The 20,076-nt window shown below is 39.2% G+C and overlaps 1 protein-coding gene across 1 annotated transcript in view; it reads left to right on the forward strand.

Moving 5' to 3' along the window:
• Window positions 1-20,076, forward strand: part of clocka (clock circadian regulator a) — a 90,097-nt gene that overhangs the window by 20,787 nt on the left and 49,234 nt on the right. The window contains exon 2 of the mRNA XM_052098754.1: window positions 2,770-2,867. The gene's annotated coding sequence lies outside the window, so the exon portion shown is untranslated. The remainder of the gene's footprint in view (window positions 1-2,769; window positions 2,868-20,076) is intronic.

The raw sequence follows: 20,076 nt of genomic DNA on the forward strand, positions 1-20,076 counted from the left end.
CGTCCATAAAACAGCCCTCTGCCCCAGAGTCAATCAGAGCCTTGCAGGAAGCGTAAGAGCCGGTCCAACGGAGGTGGACAGGGAATGTGGAACAGGACCTTGAAGGAGAGGCCAGGGTCGTTGCGCTCACCAGTCGCTCTCCAATCACTGGTGAGCTCTGGCTTTTACCGGACAGGATGTGACGAGATGAGTAGCAGCGCCGCAGTAAAGACAGAGGCGATGGTTAATTCCTCGCTCCTCCTCTGTAGCCAAGATGCGGATGCCCCCTAACCGCATGGGCTCTGACGGCGCGGCGAAGGAGGAGGATGGTAGAGCAGTGGAAAAAGGGGCTGAGAGAGAAGCAGAATCAGCCTTACGGGTCCGGCGGTGAAGGTCGATTCCTTTCTCGATGCGGATGGCGAGTTCAATCGCGGAATCCACTCGATTGGGAACCTCACGGGAGAGAATCTCGTCCTTGACCTCCGCGCAGAGACCCTCCAGAAAGCGGGCGAGCAAGGCAGGCTCGTTCCAGTCGCAAGAGGCGGCGAGAGTCCGGAACTCGATGGAATAATCCGTGATGGACCGCTTACCCTGATGTAGTGAGGACAGGACTCGGGAGGCCTCTTCGCCGAACACGGAACGGTCAAAACCCCGGATCATCTCCCTCCTGAAGTCTTGATAGTGGTTAATGCAGTCAGCCTCCGCCTCCCAGATGGTCGTGCCCCACTCACGAGCCCGTCCGGAGAGGAGAGAAAGCACGTATGCGACGCGGGCCCTGCTCAAGGAGTAGGTGGTGGGCTGGTGAGAGAAAACAACATCGCATTGAGTCAGAAAAGCGCGGCACTATGTGGGCTCACCAGCATAGCAGGGCGGGTTGTTGATCCTGGGCTCAGGGGGCCCGGAAGACCTGGAAGCGGCCGAAGAGTCGAGGCAAAGAGTATGGAGTTGACCGGTGAGGTCGGCGACCTGAGCAGCCAGGGCCTCAATGGCATGTCGGGCAGCAGATAACTCCCCCTCGTGTCTGCCTAACATTGCCCCTTGGAGCTTGACAGCCGGCAGAAGAGGACTCGGGATCGCTGGGTCCATTTCTGGTCTTCTGATGTGCGGTAAGTGAGGACCCAAAAGCGATATAACAAAAAGCAGTCTTTAATGAAAGTTCGTAATTAGATCACAACAGAACACAAAGTCTTCTCCTTGAGAGGCGAAAGGTAAACATAAACAACCAGACCTCTAGCAGCGAGGGGCGAACTGAATAGAACACAAATCCAGGTTGTTAACGGAGAGAGGGGTGCAGAGGAGCGGAAACAAATACCGGACAGGACTGGACAGCGACAATTCTGACTGTGGATGGTAACAGCGTGTAGCGTTCTCAAGTGAGACTCAGACAATGAAGGCAGAGAAAGCAGGGAAAGAAGTAGAGCGCTAATCAGCGGGGAAAACGGAATCAGGTGGGAAGGAAATTGACGAAGAATTAAGGGGAGACGAGAGACAGCTGGGGAGCGAGGGAAAAGGAGAGAAGTAACAAAAGAGAGCCAATAGATGGCATAAGAGTAGAAGGAAAGAACAAGAGCAAAACATATGATGATACGACATGACAGTACATGTTACAGTCTGCTTAAATGTCTCTGTTTGTTTGGACAATCTTATTTTCATGAAAATGTATATGTTCTTATTTATTGTTCCATTTTATTTAGGTGTAATATTGAGAAAATAACAAGTTTGCAGTAGTGCAAAGATATTATTTAATTTTGTAAAAATAATTTAATTTGAAAACACTGCATTTATAGTTGTTGTTGTTGCTAGTTTGAATGTTTGAGTTGAGAAATACACATTTCAGCAGTATCAGTAATCTATTTGTGCATTTTCCTTGATAGCCAAGCAAGTTGACTCATGTTACCATTTGTTTATTATATCGCAATATTAACCTCAATAATCGCAATATGACATTTCCCCCATATCGTGCAGCCCTAGTTGCTAGGCAGTTGCTACTGGTCCAAGATATGGCTTCGGTCTGTCAGTGTAAGTCTGTGGGCTGTTATCATCAGCCAGGCAAAAATAGCATGTCCAACCACTTCAAAAAGCAGTAGCACATGTCTCCTCAAGCCACATAATTCAAGGCCAGTCCCGCTAGACAGTAATTTTGCTTTGAGGGCACAGTGGCGTTATTCAGTCCCAAGTACTAGTTTGTTTGTACTTAGGGTCGAATCTGATACTTTTGTGTTACCAGCCAGCATGGATGAATGTGGGTGTCTGAATTTGTAAACCTGAACAGAAGGACATTATTTTGCCACAATGCAATGGGAGCCCTATGATTTGGTTTTGTGTGTATGTGTGAAGGCTCAGGATGACATAGATGTTTTAGTTGTGATTTCATCTACAATCAGAACCTCTGGGACAAGAGGAGAAGCTGGCGGGTGGTTACAGAACAGTTCTTAGAACTAGACAGAGACACACAACACACATACACACTTTATACACACTAGGAAACCACACATCTCAACCATGACGTGGTTTTTTGATGCATTATAGTGCAGAATAAAAGTCAACAAATTGATAAGACACATAAAAATATCCTTATTGCTACCCTGTATACAAACCTAAATCCTCACAGAGGTATGGCTGTCGTACAAGGTTATATGTATTTAAGCCTTTTAGGTTGTTGATCTTTTTGCACTCATTTGTTTGTCCTGGCCCTGTCTAAAAGTGTCATAAAGGGGATACACCTGAGGGTGAACCACTAGCCTAGAGGAAAGAATACCGGTACTTAACAAATCCTTTTTGCCTCTGCAGGATTTCCATTGCCATTGGATTTGAGTTTTCTGTTTGGAATTAAAACGCTCAATGACAGTGCACAAGAGCCTTTCTGGAACTTTGCAAACCTAAATAAGGTAAGAGGAAATGTTCTTTTTAAAAATGTTTTTGTTGTTGTTTTAGTTTACTGCTTGTTTTCTGATAGTATTCTATATTGAGACTTAAGCTCCGTTTCAAAACATAGTGCAGCTGTCTTCTAAGGCAGCATTCTAACCAACATGGAACCTTGACAGATTTGTAATGCTCTACAAAGGAAACAGCTCTGCGCGGCACATAAATAGTGGAATGCATGGGAGACTCAACTCGCAAATGGTTTCAGTAGAGTTTGACATTAGCATGTGCCATAGTCTAATAAGCATAAAAATACATAGCAAACTCAAATACTGTGTAAATGATGTATTTCGTATTACACTGTACAATTTGTATCTATAATTTTTGTATTGAATGTAATATTAGCTTTTATATAAACAGTTTTTCACTTCCCTAATCCACAAAGGATACATGTGATGCTGCCCTAAGGCTAGGGTATACTTTTTTCTGAAAAGAGCATACTTATAAAGTATGCTCTTTTGAGCATCCACAAATGGATGCATTAGATGCATGCGCTTTATTACCGCTTTGTGATACTTCTTAGTGTAGTCAGTGCCAGGCGCATGTGCAGGCGATGTGAAAAGTCATTTTAGCTCAATTCGAAATACTTCGGTTTTCCGCATGCCTTTAGAATTTGGATAAAGATGAATCTTATGAGATCTTTAGAATTTGGCTGAAGATTAATCTTATGAGATCTTTAGAATTTGGCTGAAGATTAATCTTATGAGGTCTTTAGAATTTGGCTAAAGACGAATCTTAGGAGACAGCATAATTAAGTTGCACGTAGGAGCAGGCTTATGATGCTAAAAGGCTGGCTCCATTGGCAGCTTACTAAGTTTTAGAATAGAGCATGTATGTGACTGACACCCCGCAACAACTTGAGGCGGTCTACATTAGACGCGCTGAAAAAAAAAAAAAAATGTATTTGTCTTGTTGGCATGACTTAAGCGTGCAGTGCTAAATGGCTGTTTACTGTTTGCACGACGAGCCACGATGCAACACGATTGCGCATCCTGTGTATACAGCATCATTGATTATAATGGGAGACATTTGCTTCGTGTTGTGCTGTTCACGTCTGATGTTGACAGGCTTAATTAAAATGTATAGTCTAGTGTTTGTAAATTACGTTAAGCTAAAATCTGCACTTGAGACTTGATGGAAGTAAACTTTTTAGGTTTTTTTTATTAGGTCTTTTTTTTATTTTATCTGAAGATATGACAGTCTTTGTGCCTATGGAAGAGTTGTGATTTTCTTGTTGACTGCAATCCAATCTTGTTGAGGGGTCTGACACACTGAATAACTTATTCCCTGTAAACCTCAGAGATGAATGAAAAAATGGCTAAACTGGAGATAGATTGAAAAATGTGTTGGTTTCATGCATTTTGTCAACTAGAGATGCTTCTTATACCAAAGATGTGTCTGAGACTTTTGAAGGCTGCATTCACACAGCAGCATAAATTGGATGCTGGTCCTGTTTGGAGTGCTACATACAGTTATATTCATACAATATTTGGTTATGAAAGAGTGACAACTGCAAAATATTCAAAATATGATTTAAACCTAAACAAAGATTTTTGTTTTATTATATCAAATAAAGTAAAATGAAGTTGTTAATGTATTATGTATCATGAACAATATATCATTGTATTGTAATTGTATTTTGTAACAAAATACAATCGATTTACAATATATATTTTTACGGCATTTATTTATGTTTGTTAATGTTAGTTAATAAAAATACAATTGTTCATTGTTTGTTTGTGTTAGTTCATGATGCATTATCTAATGTTAACAAAAAACTTTTGATTTTAAAAATGTATTCAGTATATGTTGAAATTAAGATTAATAAATTATTTCAATTAATCGGATAAAAAAAAATGTCATTTTAATTTCCTGTATTTTATTTAAAAAAATGTTTATATATATATATATATATATATATATATATATATATATATATATATATATATATATATATATATATATATATATATATATATATAAACAGAAATGATAAAGGGCATAAGGATTTGGTTCGATTTACATTATTGAATTCACAATTCTATACTCTCAAAAAAACTTTGAACAAAGACTGAATCATGAAGTTAAGTTTGAATTTATTATTATTATTTCTACTACTTTCAGGACATATGCAAAACAGTTCCTTTTATTATTTGTAAAACTTTGTAGATCAAAAAGTACTTTTCGTTAAGGAGTCAAATTATTCCATCTGGGATGGAGTGGGACAAAAAGCAGGCCATCAGAGGGCAGTGGTGACACCAGATATTAATATTAATAATTCTGCCAAACTGAAAAACTCATTATGTTAGATACATATGTCTGTGCCATCATTGATTACATACATTTTAAGTATTTTCAATTAATATTGTAGGTTTTAAAATAGTATTGTCGCCAGTAAAATAATGTTTGCCATGGTATAGATTCACTGGTTGAATTGGACATTACATTTGGCATTATCAGGACGATCAAATATCAGGACCTTTAGCATTATTTACATTATTAAACTGTATATAATGCTGAATATATTGTACAATAATCTGTAACCGCGGTGCAGATTTACTCATGCTGAAAAGTCTCTTCCTGGTGCTCATTGTAGTACATGAGACTGATCAAACTCTTTAAACCACAAACTTTGACCTCTGGGACATCAGCGTGACATCAATGAAAGCTGCTCATTTGATAACATTTAAACTGAAAGTGCGGTTATTATGATGCACGAGTTTTATAAAATTGATCACGCTCTCTTTCTCTATTGCAATTGGTTGATTGACGTGGATGTGCGCTCACTTGCTCAGAGTTTCAGCAACTCACACGAGATATGCGGAAATACACGCCTGATTTTTAATTCATAACGTAGAGGTTATAAACAGAAAATGTTATATGCTCATCAAAAAATATCATATGCTCATCAAACGGCACAATCACTCTTTCAATGCACTTGATATGGCAATCACATGACACTATGCTTATAATCTTTTTTTTTTTTTTTTTTTTACAAAGTGCTCTCTTGCGCTGAACAACTTGGGTCATGTTTTTTTCCGCTTCAACTTGTTCCCATCATTTTGCAAACGTGTTTCGTCATGCAACGCGTTTTTCACTGGGCTGTAAATTGATGTCACTGACAGAGCTTCTCCATGCTTGCAGCAAATATACAACTAATCGATAATTATATCCATTGTTGATGATTTCCATTATTGATAATCGATTTTATCGATTTAGTTTTACAGCCCTAATTATTACATTTAAAAAATGCAAAATAGAAACATTTTTCACAAGTGGATTTTAGAAATTATTGTAGTTACTGTGCTTTATAAAAAAAACAAGCCTAACCTTTACTTTAAGCCTTTACAGTGTAAAGGTCCATTTACATTCCTGTGTTGCTGCAGGACTGCATTTCTCATTGTTATTCAGATTTTACACAGCTGGTTTGCGTAGTCTGTGAACTGCAGTGTAATTTGCATGAAGATGTCATGGTTTACGTCTAAGTTGGGTGCGCGTGTGTGTGTGTGTGTGTGTATGTGTGTGTTGCACTGAACGCTGCTGTTGTATTTCCATGCGGATGTATGTGGTTGCAGGCTACAGTGCTGAATGGGGTTTCAAAAGTGAAAACTTCCCTGGAGATCTCGCATACACACGCACACTCCACCGACTCCCTGTTTCCAGTGATCTCACTGTCTAGGCTTCAGACCACCTCACACATCTCTCTCAGTAGGAGGAAAAAGGGTGATTGTGCACCAGGGAATAGTAAGGAATTGGAGATACTGTATGACTCAGAAATCGCCTGCTCTCAATAAAAATGCTGCATGCCATTTTTGTAATCGCAAAACAATTTCTTTTTTTTTTAAGGATGGAATGCTTTGCGGATGACAAGACTTCATCTCTTCCCTGTAGAGTGGTGTCAAAAGCAAGCCTATCAGATGTATGCTAATTTTATTCTCTGGACACCAACACTGACAGGATATTTATGCATCATGTAAGTGTAGGTGTGCTAAATGACCAAACTTAACAGTTTATTATTTCAGAAGGTTTAATCATCTTTGCCAAAACAGTTGAACTGTGTACAAATTGATTATGTCTGAAGTAGGGGTGCACGATTGCAAATAAATAAATAAATAATATGTGAAATTTACCAAAGGAAATCCAAATGACAGCGATGCTTTCGGTTTGGTTCTAATGCTTCTTGAGTGTCGTTGTAAATGGAAACTTTTTACACAATGGAAGAAGATATAAATGGAATGTTGTACTGCAGTGATCCTTAACCTTTTTGTAAGTGTGATCCCCTTTTAAGAATGGCAATATTTCACGACACACAAAACACAAAAAACAAGTGTCTTTAGCATGGGGTAAGAAAACAATCTCACCTCTCATTCATCGTAACTGAAGGAGTGATTTTTGACCATGTAGCTCTTGTAGTTTTCATTGGAAAAAACTCCAGTGGCTTTTTTGTAGGGATTTCATGTTTAGTTTTGAAGTGCCTTAGCATCTTGGATGGTTTAAGGCTCTCATTCACTAACACGTCATCACAAATCACACACTGTTGTCGTGGATCCCCATCTTCTGAGTGAAGCCATATTCCATGTACTTTTCGTCATATTTCTTGCTTTTGGCTTTCTTTCCTTTTGACCGTTTCTGTTGGACGCATTTTAATGTCAGCACCAGTTAGAAATTTCTCCATGAGTAATGCTGACCAACTAAAATGACTACAAATGAATGAATTACTAGACCCAGGTGTCGTCTTGCAATAAGCTGTATTTAGTTTATATCAAATTGCCGGTAGGTGGTGCCATGATACAAGTATTTTTTACACTCGTTCAAAATAAAAGTTTTCCTGTGACCTCTTTGGGACTCCTGGGGGGTCGCGACCCCCAGGTTAAGAACCTATGCTGTACTGGTTGATGTTGGTTGATTTAATTGTATGATGCTAAGAAATTGATTTGTGCTTTTATTTTCTCTCACCTCGACCATTGTAATGCACTTTTTACTGGCTTGCCTATGAATAGTATAGTTAAACTACATCTGGTACAAAATGCTGTAGCTGCAGTGCTTACAAGATCCAGGAGAGATCACATTACACCTGTTTTAGGTCATTTGCATTGGCTACTCATTTAGTACAGGATTGATTTTAAGGTTCTTTTACTGGTTTTTAAAGCACTAAATAACTTTGCCGTTTATCTAAATTAGTTTCAACTTGTAGTTTGAGGTGTTCCATTGCTGAATTTTTTACATACTGTGAAGCTGCTTTTAGCCATTATGCCCCAACAATGTTGGATCTTTTACATATGGAACTTAGATGTGTGCCAAACATTCACATTTTCAAAAACCGTTTATTTTAAAATCTTTTAAAGCTGTCTTTTTATTGATATCTTTTTATTTTATTCATTACATTCAATTTTGCATCATTTATATTATATTTCCCCTTTTTAATCCATGCTATGCTTTTATTTTTAATTCTGTTTGATTTCTACTGTCTTGATTTGTTTTAAAATTCCATTTATTTATTTTTCTTTATAAGGTCATTTAAGTTATTCCCTTGCATTTTTTGCATTTAACATTTTATACATTTAGATGCTTCTGTCCAAATTGCCTTACAGATAAGGAATGCTAAAACAAGATTTATTTGCATGCGTAATTGCTTTTACATTTATCTGGAATTTGAGACATTTAAAAAAAAAAATTATAATAAATAGAGGAACTCTGAGTAGATCCGCTGCTCCTTTGCGTCGAAAGGAATCAGTTAAGGTGGTTTGGGCATCTGGTAAGGATGCCCCCTGGCCGGCTCCCTAGGGAGGTGTTTCAGGCACGTCCAGCTGGGAGGAGGCCTCGGGGAAGACCCAGGATTAGGTGGAGAGGTTACATCTCCACACTGGCCTGGGAATGCCTTGGGGTCCCCCAGTTAATGTGGCTCGGGATAGGGAAGTTTGGGGGCCCCTGCTGGAGCAGCTGCCCCCGCGACCCGACTTCGGATAAGCGGTTGAATATGGATGGATGGATGAATAATAATAAATAAATAAATTACAGTTTGTATTTTTGTTAACTATGTACTGTTTATGCCTCTATTTACATTTATTTATTTTCCCTCCAGCTCAGAAACTAGGACACATTTTTGAGGGAAGTCTGATTCTGGATTTGTTAAAGATTTGAATGGATACATAGAAACTCCATTATATACTTCTGATGTTTAATTTTTTCCACTTCTCTACTATGTACATGCATTAAAAGGGACAAACATCACATTTATGGTAAGAACTTACACAAAAGTACAGTGATATTTGCCATGTTTTCTGGACATGCAACCATGAAAATTAGTGTGAATCTTCACTGGCCTCACGATTCGATTCAGTTATGGTTCAAAGGGTAACGATTCAATTATAAAATGATTCTCGATGCATCACGATGTATTTTGTCCTCCAATTTCTTTCTTTTTTTCAGTTTCTTCAAAAAAAAAATTTCCCCTTTCAGCTTTTTATTTAACAGCTGTTTTAAAAATCTGAATGAGTCACATTACATAAACTGGCCTTTTACATTCAGTATGATCTGTGAACAAAACATGGAATATCCTCAAGATTCAATTAACTGTTCTGTTTAAAAGAGTATCACTATTTTTCCAGTATCTTTCTGTAGAACCTTATACAAATCTTAAAACCACAAGAAGAAAAACATATTAGTTCTCCATCAAAAAACACTGAATACTATTATTTCAACTGATTATATTGTATTTGTTTGTTTAAAGCATTTTCATTTTTAACTTTAACCACTAATGGACGTTGCTGGTCCAGGATGAGATATATCTGCTTTTATGAGTGGTCAGCTTCTCCTCTCTTCACCAGCACAGGTGATGGTAAAGTGGTTTAAGTAGCACAGTTGTTGCTTCAGAAATGTATCAAGAGTCTCTTATGCTCTGTTCCATCTGTTTTCTCTGCTAGTAGATCACACGTTCCCATCACAAATGCTTCAATAAATTTCAAACCTTTATCATCAGGTGTCCGCACTGTCCGCTTAAGACGCATCTTTGTTTCTATAACTGTCTTTGGCACGTACCACTGTGCTGCCGCTGTTTAAACTGAGCTCAGAATAATTTTGGAAAGTATCGCTAAAACGTTTTTTTCCCCCACCCCTAATGATAATACCATTAATGTAAGTACCTTGGTGAACCATTCAAATATCCTGGTATACAGTATGAATGAGTACCATGGTAGTACCATGGTTTTTGGACATGTACCATCTTAATACTTTGGCATTACCGGTACTTGTAATACCTTAGAGTAAAGTGTAAATAATCTGCTAATCATTTAGAACTATGGTATATGTATCAAAGTACCATGGTATTATTATCTGATAACATTTTTGTTCCAGGTACTTTTTTCTAAGAGTTAAAAAGTTGGTTCTGAGAAAAGGTGGAGGACATGTGATAATGGATCATAACTCTCATTATAGTGCTTGTAAATATTGTTTTATCATTGTTTTGTTTCATGTGTTGGGGCCAATAGTTGTTTCTTTAATTTTTTTTTTTAATTAATTTCAAATATGATAAACGCTAAAGTTTTAATGATTGTTGTATTGTCCAACCCATCCTGGTGCCTTTTTATATTTTTGAGTGGTTGTGCTGTTTACATGTGTGTTTTATGAGTCATGCAGGTGTAACAGGTGAGCAAGGAGGAGGAAATGGGTTGTTTGTTTATGTTGGACCTGTGGACTCAATTAGCCACATTTAGACTGGGAGAGGCTCACGTGAGAGCCTCTGTAACAATATACGTAGAAGCAAACAGGTACACACGTGAGCACTTCAATCTGAATCGCACAATGTCTGATGTGTGTAACATCAGCCTCTACGGAAAAGGGGTCCTTGAACTTCCTATCACAAGCCTCACCGAAGAGTACAAGTGCTCTAAAGTGAGACTCCAGATGACTTTGAAGGACTCCAGAGACCAGACCATCAGCAATGCCGTTCCACCTCTGTTAACTGGACGAAAATGGACACCATCCGATGCGGTGCAGCAAGCTACATCAGCCCTGAGGCACAGCGATATTGTAGGGCACGTCCAGTTGGGAAGAGGAGGCCTTGGCCTTACGACAAACAAGCCAACTTGGCGTAGTGCCTCAACATCAGAGAGGAGGAACATGGTGGTCGAGGAGGTGCGCCGTCAGGAGGAGGCGGAAAGAAGTGCAAAGGCTGTCTCTCTTGCCAAGCAGGGACAATGGATGAGGTGGGAAGGCCTGGAGAGGAGAAAGCTTAGCTGGAGGGAGCTCTGGGAAATAGAGGCAAGCAACATCAGCTTCATCATCAGAGCCACCTATGATGTGCTCCCATCTCCAAAAAACCTCCACCAGTGGTATGGCGAGGACCCAACCTGTGCCCTCTGCCCAACTCCAGCGACTCTTAAGCACATCTTGGTCGGTTGTAAGATCAGCCTCACACAAGGTCGTTACACCTGGAGACACAACCAGGTCCTCAAGAGTCTGGCAGCAGCTCTTGAGAGCCAGAGGAATGCCACCAACTCCTTGCCCCTGAGAGCAATCAAGTCCATCACAGCCCCAACCTTCATCCGAGAGGGACAGAAAAAGCCCAACCATCCCCCTACCAAACCAGAAGCTGGACAGCTAGCCATGGCCCGGGACTGGAAGATGCTAGTCGATATAGGCCAGCAACTAATCTTTCCACCTGAAATTGCAGTCACCACCCTTAGGCCAGACTTGGTTCTCTGGTCCCCTTCATTGAAGTCTGTTTACATCACTGAGCTCACAGTCCCATGGGAGAATTCAACAGATGAGGCCTATGAACGCAAGAAACTGCGCTATATAGAACTGGCAGCAGACGCTCAACAACGAGGATGGAAAGCGAAAGTCTATCCGGTTGAAGTGGGATGCAGAGGTTTTGTGGCTTTTTCTACCAGAGACTGCTGAAAGACCTTGGCATCCGTGGACAGGCTCTGCGACAAACAATTAGATCAGTCTCTGAAGCGGCCGAAAGAAGCAGCCAGTGGATATGGATTAAAAGGGAGGACCCTTGTTGGGCTCAAAGAGCATCAACATGACCCACTCACTAATCCCCCCACCCTATAACCCACTTGAGAACCCAGGTCACAACCCTCCATGAGGAGGCTGAAGGTATGCGGTCAGCCTTATGCTTGACTCAGGGAAGAGGACGCCTCCTGCCTTGCATAGTCCTAATTTTCATGATTGGGCATGGGACACAAGCTCAGGTTTGATCACCCTGTAGCTGGCCACCTTTGATGAGGGTGTCTAGTGTTGAAAGGCCGAAACACCCCCTGATTCAAAGGTACATTACTGATGATGTGTCCCGAAATTTACATCTTTCCCATGACTGAGGTACAGCTCCCACGCCACTCTAAACATCAAGGCAAACCTCATGTGCATACCATCCATTGGCACAATGGACAGTTTACAATCACGTCCCATGTTTATGATTCTTCTTCTATAGTCACATTAACACACACATTGTGAGTTTTCATGTGTCAGCTTCGATGCACTAGTGACACCCCCCATTTCTTTTGATGCTACAATACCTCTGTTATCCCAGTTTGAAGTACAGAAACGGCTATAAGTAAGCCATTGACTGGCTTAGTGGTGCCATCAAATCATTGCTTTGTTTGAGAATCCCAACCAGCCCAACATGGCAACATTGGCTCAACCAATGCTATGAGTCTGGGGTGGAACTATGTGTTTGTCGAAATCTTTCAAATTTCTTTAGGGTGTCACTAGTGGCAATTTGTGAAATCACACACTTCACACTTATGCCTGCCAGATGGTCGCAAATGTTTTAGCCCGAAAAATGCTACATGAACACAAAATGACTAGCTACGCAAGTGCGATTTTTAAAAATGTGTCAGACCACGATTCATAATTAAAGTTTGTGTTGCCTTCTCAACGCTGCCGCATGGAGTGCTATATCAGATATTATATACAGTTTTCTTTTTCTAAGTCATCTAATGTAATAGCAGAGCATCAGTGTGATGAGAATACTCCTGAGGAAGTTAGTCAATATTTGTATTGTAACTCACCCGAATAATAGGGCTGAACCAATAATAAAATAAAAAAATCGAAATCGTGATATGACGTAAAAAACAAGTTAAACACTTGTTTTTTACGTCATATCACGATTTCGTTTTTTTATTTTTTATTTTATTTATTAAATAATTCTTCACTTGCTGCTGGATTCACTTACTATATGTATCTTTACAGTGCTCTAGGTTTATTGACTATATTTGCATAATTCCAATTTTGCTTGGCTGCTAAATGTCACTATCCAAATCTAGTTACCCTAAAACACTGGGTTTTTGTGGACAGAAGTGTATGAGAGCAATTATCTGCTTTAAAATGCCCTTGTCAACTCTAAACAAACGTCTTCCTTCTGTGTTCTGCCAAAATCTAAGCTAAAAGAGGCCCTATTATGCTTTTTCGGATTTTACCTTTCCTTTAGTGCGTAATATAGCTGTTAGTGCATGTAAAAGGTCTGCAAAGTTACAAAGCACAAAGTCCATGCAAAAGGGATGTATTCTCTCCCACCAGCAACACAGCTCAAGAAATTCAAGAAACAGTTGGATTGTAGTCCAGCCATTTCTTCCGTAAAGTATCGACGTCACTATGTAACACATTTGCATACTGCCCGCTTAAGGGATACTTTGGCCTGCCCTCAAACAAATGTAAATGTAGCTGAGGCCAGGAAGAGTTGTGTTAGTGTTGACACCATGTCGACAAAACACTGTTTTCTCTACAAAAACAAAACCTCTTTGTTTAGACAACCAAAGGCAGACAAATTGAAGAATCAGTGGTTAAAATGTATTTTAATTATTTAGCAGTACAACCACAACCAATGCCGGATTTTCAAGACAGTTACTTCTGAAAGATTGTGCAGTTCCCACTTTGTTGGGACAATCTGGCCCATCAGGATCACAACCTGTAAGTATGCTCAATTTTTTGTGGATTTATCTGGTACTTAGAGTTCAAAAGTGGAGTTTTGTGTTGTAGCTACAGTGTACACCCAGTGCACTGCTGTAGGCCTCTGCTAACCTGCTAGCTAATGTTATTGTGTTGTAATAGTTTTGCTAATCGTCTGCGGGCCCACTTTTACCTACAAATGTGTAGAATTATGCAGATTGTTTGCCGTTCTTACTATCATCAGTAGTGATCAATTGTGGAGATGGATTTATTTTTACAAACTGTGTTTTTATGTCTGCAATCCACGGTAGTGCTCGGCTAACTTGCTATGTAATGTTACTGTTTTGGTAAGGGTTTACTATTCAGCTGTGGGCCGGCTTTACCTAAAACTGTTACAAAATGTTAGATCTCAAGAGTCTTCTATAATTATATAATTACAAGCTGTAATGTTAGGGCCGCTACTTGCTCACTCTCTAATACACCTGGTAATGTCCAACCGGGAGTAAGCGTCTGTTCTCCATTCATAGTTCGGGTGACAAAAGTTTGGCTACACCATTTAAGCAAAAGATGACTAACTTGGACGCACTATGTGTCTTTTACTTGAAGCTTTGTTAGGATCACAATAATCAACAGTGTACTTGTAAGAAAGCTACAATAGTCAAACTTACCACTTTGAAACGTTGGGGGGGTTTGGTAATTATTTGGTAATAATAATATTGCAGTTTAAATGAAAAAAATAATTATAATTTCAATTAGATTCTTTTGGTCAAAATCAGCCCTACTGAATTATAACACATGCAGTTTAATGCCACAGACTTTCGAAGGTAACTCTTTTGCCCCATTTACTATTGAGGTTTATTACTGTCACAATTTTGCAAGAATGCACTCTAGTTTGTTCAACCAGACAACATGTTGGCAATGCATTGGCCAAGTGTCGGGTCTGATTTCATGTACTTGCATAAAGTTTGTTTCTGGCATTTTAGAGGTTTAAAATTCCCTTTGCCATCTACATACAAGCAGGGCAGACCTTGATAATATTTCTGGTCTTCATACTGTACTTCTATACGAATAGCACTCCTCAGTGCACTGATCCACACACTAATAATGATCTATGATCTCTATCAACATACCTATCTACTCTGTGAGTTCAAGCAGAGCGGTTTTAACAAGCAAATCTGACATCTTTTTAAATCACCTTTTTTGCCTCCAATCCTCCTATTCTCCTGTGTTCTCTGACACACTCTAACTGGAATCACGGCTGACCCACTTGGCGTCAATGCCAGTGGCTGGCTTTTCGCCGTTCCTCTGAAAGACCAGGCCAACAATCGCAGCAACTTCATAGTGGAGCCTCCTGCCAGCTGCGCCATGGGTCCCTGCCAGCTGCTTCGTGAGGCCCTGCCAGTGGAAAGTTGTATTGCTCAGACATTTTCCTGTCTGCATAGTACTGGACATTCACGCTGAACAAAGGGAGCTTTTATGAGATCCAGGCACAAGGGCTTGAGGTTGAAAACAATTCCACAGAAGGGGTTCTAACCCTGGGAATGGTGGCATGAATTGTCCTGGAGGAAACAGAGTGACCATTCCTTAGTGATTATATGATGATGGGCACAAGTACCAGACTACTCAAGTAATTAAGTCAGAAGTAGCAACCTTTAGCAAACTTGTAGACTTCAATTGGAAAATTTCGTGATTTTGTTACTGTGGCAAATTGAGCGGTCCATTCAGTTAGAGGAGGGTGAGCGTTTATATTGACACATGTGCACAATGACTTTCAGTCTGAGTTAGCAACAGTGCTCAACTGTATGGATGAGTACAACTGAATAGAATAGAATATGAGGGTCTTTTTTAGATGTGTTTAAAAAAACAAAATGTTTAGCTTCATATGACGTCTTAAAGGTGTAGTTCACCCAAAAATGAAACTGCTCTCATCATTTACTCACCCTCATGCCATCCCAGATGTGTATGACTTCTTCTGCAGAACACATGAAAATGTTTAGAAGAATATCTCAGCTCCGTAGATCCATACAGTGTAAGTGAATGGTGATCAGAACTTTGAAGCCCCCAAAATCACAAAGTCAGCATAAAAGTAATCCATTCTATTTCTGTGGTTATATCCATATCTTTAAAGTTATTATTATTATTATTATTATTTTTACTATACAGTAAATCTACACTATCACTTCCACATTATCATATTTTTTTTTGAACAATTCACATCCTATGTGCATATCGCCACCTAATGTTCAGACTGGACAGAGGTGGAGATTTATAGTATAAAAGGACTTATTCACCGATTAGCCACAACATTAAAACCACCTGCCTTTGAATACGGTCCCCCTCCTGGAGCCAAAGAATGCGCCATACTATTCTTCTCACCACAAATGTACAGAGTGGTTATCTGAGTTACTGTAGACTTTTAGTCGTTCTCTGTTGACCTCTCTCATCAACAAGGCATTAACATCCACAGTACTTCCACTCACTGGATGCTTTTAGTTTTTGGCACCATTCTGAGTAAATTCTTGAGCAGAGGTGCCCAAACTTTTTCCTATGAAGAGCCAAAAATCAAGCTTGATTGAGGGCAGTGGGCCAACAGTAAATGTTGCATGTGTCAAACTGTATTATTTTCATATTAAATATTACTATTGCAAAACACACAGAACTCTAAAATTAAAATCATAAAGTTTCCTATAGGCTACTTCCAAAATGCACATCATTGATTTCAATATAGTTTTTTGGATGTTGTGTTTTTCTCATTTTTGAGGTACTTTGGATAAAATGTCTGCTAAATGACAAAATGTAAGTGCATCTTAAAACATGGTTACTGTCTCTTTATGAACAGAACACATGGTAGTTCTGTGAAGTTTTGGAGAGATGATGATACAATAGCATGACGTAATACTAACAATTAGGATATTGTTTTTTTAAACAAAGAAGATTTTAAAAATGATTATTATCATAGACCTAGTCTACCCATTGTCCTGGATTTCACTCCGTATTACCATTTATTGGGACTGCTGAATGTAACAGGATTATTTAATTAAACAATGCTGTAAAATGTTTTTGTGTAGTAAATGCATTTAGCCTTCTTTTATTTGACATTTAAGACTGTTTTCCTGTTGACTCCAAAATATGATTATGATTAAGCACCTTCTGAAATATGGCATTGTTATATTATGGTTCTAAAAAAAAAAAATGCAGCTGTCTGTTTTTAGGCAGATAGTTGCAAATAAATTAGATTTCCTCATGTTTGACAAGCGAATTACTGTATTATGCATTCCAATGTTATACACACCCCAAAATGGGGTTTAGTAAAAATAAGATGAAATATTAAGAATTTGTTTTCTGCATTTAGATCAAAAGATCTAATTTAACCTCTGATTTTGATCAAAAGATTTAAGATCATGAGAAACAAATTGAGTCGAGTGTGTCCACACATTAGACTGATAGTCTACATTAATAAATATCTCTTCCATTACTCATAGTCTCTATGCATAACATTTGACTTTGAATATAGCTAGATTTCAACAAGTGTGGAAAAGTGAGAACAAGCATTGGTCCAATACTTAGAACAACAGAAGCATAAAATACATAATGTTTTATTAACCTGACAAAATGGAAGACATGTCTAAGGAAATATAAAGGAACACACCACTGATGGCATATCTATATTTTGCAATAGTGGTGTGGTTTTTCATTCACATCATTCTTATCAAGTTTCAATGTCTTGAAAGGTTAGACTGCAGAAATCAATAGGCAACCTCTGGAAGTAGAGGGCAGCATCCTATTCTTCAAACAGCGAATAACAGGGTTCCCAGTTCCCACACTTTCTGACCAATGAATTTCCACTTTCCTTCCATTTCTTTGTGATAAATTAACAAGGAACAAAACAAATCTAAGTGAATTATTTGCTTACAAATCAGAGACTTCACTTGGGCTTATGATTTCCTCTACACAAGAGCAATATTTAGCATATGAAATATTTGTGTTCAGATAATTAAATGCATACATATATGTATGTGTGTGTATGTATGTATGTATATATATATATATATATACACAGGTAGGAAAATAAATATTTGAACACCCTGATATTTTGCAAGTTCTCCCACTTAGAAATCATGGAGGGGTCTGAAATTGTCATCGTAGGTGCATGTCCACTGTGAGAGACATAATCTAAAAAAAAGAATCCAGAAATCACAATGTATGATTTTTTTAACTATTTATTTGTATGATACAGCTGCAAATAAGTATTTGAACACCTGAGAAAATCAATGTTAATATTTGGTACAGTAGCCTTTGTTTGCAATTACAGAGGTCAAACGTTTCCTGTAGTTTTTCACCAGGATTGCACACACTGCAGGAGGGATTTTGGCCCACTCCTCCACACAGATCTTCTCTAGATCAGTCAGGTTTCTGGGCTGTCGCTGAGAAACACAGAGTTTGAGCTCCCTCCAAAGATTCTCTATTGGGTTTAGGTCTGGAGACTGGCTAGGCCACGCCAGAACCTTGATATGCTTCTTACAGAGCCACTCCTTGGTTATCCTGGCTGTGTGCTTCGGGCCATTGTCATGTTGGAAGACCCAGCCTCGACCCATCTTCAATGCTCTAACTGAGGGAAGGAGGTTGTTCCCCAAAATCACGCAATACATGGCCCCGGTCATCCTCTCCTTAATACAGTGCAATCGCCCTGTCCCATGTGCAGAAAAACACCCCCAAAGCATTATGCTACCACCCCCATGCTTCACAGTAGGGATGGTGTTCTTGGGATGGTACTCATCATTCTTCTTCCTCCAAACACGGTTAGTGGAAAAAAGTTATATTTTGGTCTCATCTGACCACATGACTTTCTCCCATGACTCCTCTGGATCATCCAAATGGTCATTGGCAAACTTAAGACGGGCCTTGACATGTGCTGGTTTAAGCAGGGGAACCTTCCGTGCCATGCATGATTTCAAACCATGACGTCTTAGTGCAGGGGTCCCCAAACTACGGCCCGCGGGCCGAATACGGCCCGCCCCCACATTTGGACCGGCCCTCTGAACAATGCCATGCAGAGAAATATTTTTACAATTTAATTTTAAATATGTTTTAATCATATCATATTTGTATTTGATAATACATATTGGCTTTCAAAATAAAATTTCCCTTAGTTATAATTATTAAAGTAGCCAAATTATTTGTTAGATTCACCCGATTAACGTTCCATTGTGATCGAGCTGGTGCACTGCGATCCAGCAAGAAAATTTAAAGTGACAACAAAATGGCCAAACGGTTGGGAAAGAGAAAAGTTGATTCAGAATGCAGGGTATTTAACCAAAAGTGGACAAGTGATTATTTTTTTGTTCAATGCAAAGAAATGGCTGTTTGCCTCATCTGTCAAGAAACAGTCTCCGTGTTCAAAGAATACAATCTCGTGCCGACACTATGAAACCCGCCACAGAGACAAGTATCGCGAGTTTACAAGGCCAAATGAGAGCAGACAAAGTGTCGAAGCTAAAAAGTGGACTATCTGCTCAGCAAAATACGTTTGTACGGCAAACCCAGTTGAACCAGTCATCCATTCGAGCTAGCTTTCAGGTAGCTAAACTGATTGCAACCTGCGGTAGGCCATTCAGTGATGGTGAGTTCAGTAAAGAAATGTATGAATGCTGTTGCGGAGGAGGTGTGCCCGATAAGAAAGACATCTTAAATGCGGTGAGTCTGTCCGCAAGTACAATCACCAGACGAATTGAAGAAATGGGGTATAATATGCCCAGCTGAAGGAAAAAGTGAAAGAATTAGATTTTTTTGCATTAGGCTGGATGAAAGTAATGGCGTGCAGGACACGGCACAGCTGCTCATTTTTCTTTGCGGAGTTAGCTCAAACTTTGAAGTGTCCGAGGAGCTGGCAGCCCTAAAAAGTCTCAAAGGTACTACGACAGGGGAGGATATTTTTGGTAAAGTGTGCCAAACGATAGAAGAGTTGGATCTAGACTGGTCTAAGCTGGCCAGCATCACGACTGACGGAGCTCCTAGTATGGTTGGCGCATCAAGGGGACATAGTTCACACTGATTAGCCTAATACGCATGAGTAAGTAAATAATTTGATTTCAATAGCAATGAATATGAAAAAATGTCATTACGATAGTAATAATGCTCTTTTAATAGGCTATATATCACTTGATATGTATGGTGCATAAATAATAAATTAATCTAGCATTCGGAGGCATAATACTGTAAATCCATTTAAAATCATAATAAAATCTCCACAATAAATCACTCCGGCCCATGCCATTTTCT

The sequence above is a fragment of the Xyrauchen texanus genome, chromosome 30, assembly GCF_025860055.1.
Source record: "Xyrauchen texanus isolate HMW12.3.18 chromosome 30, RBS_HiC_50CHRs, whole genome shotgun sequence".
Classification (NCBI taxonomy): Eukaryota; Metazoa; Chordata; class Actinopteri; order Cypriniformes; family Catostomidae; genus Xyrauchen; species Xyrauchen texanus.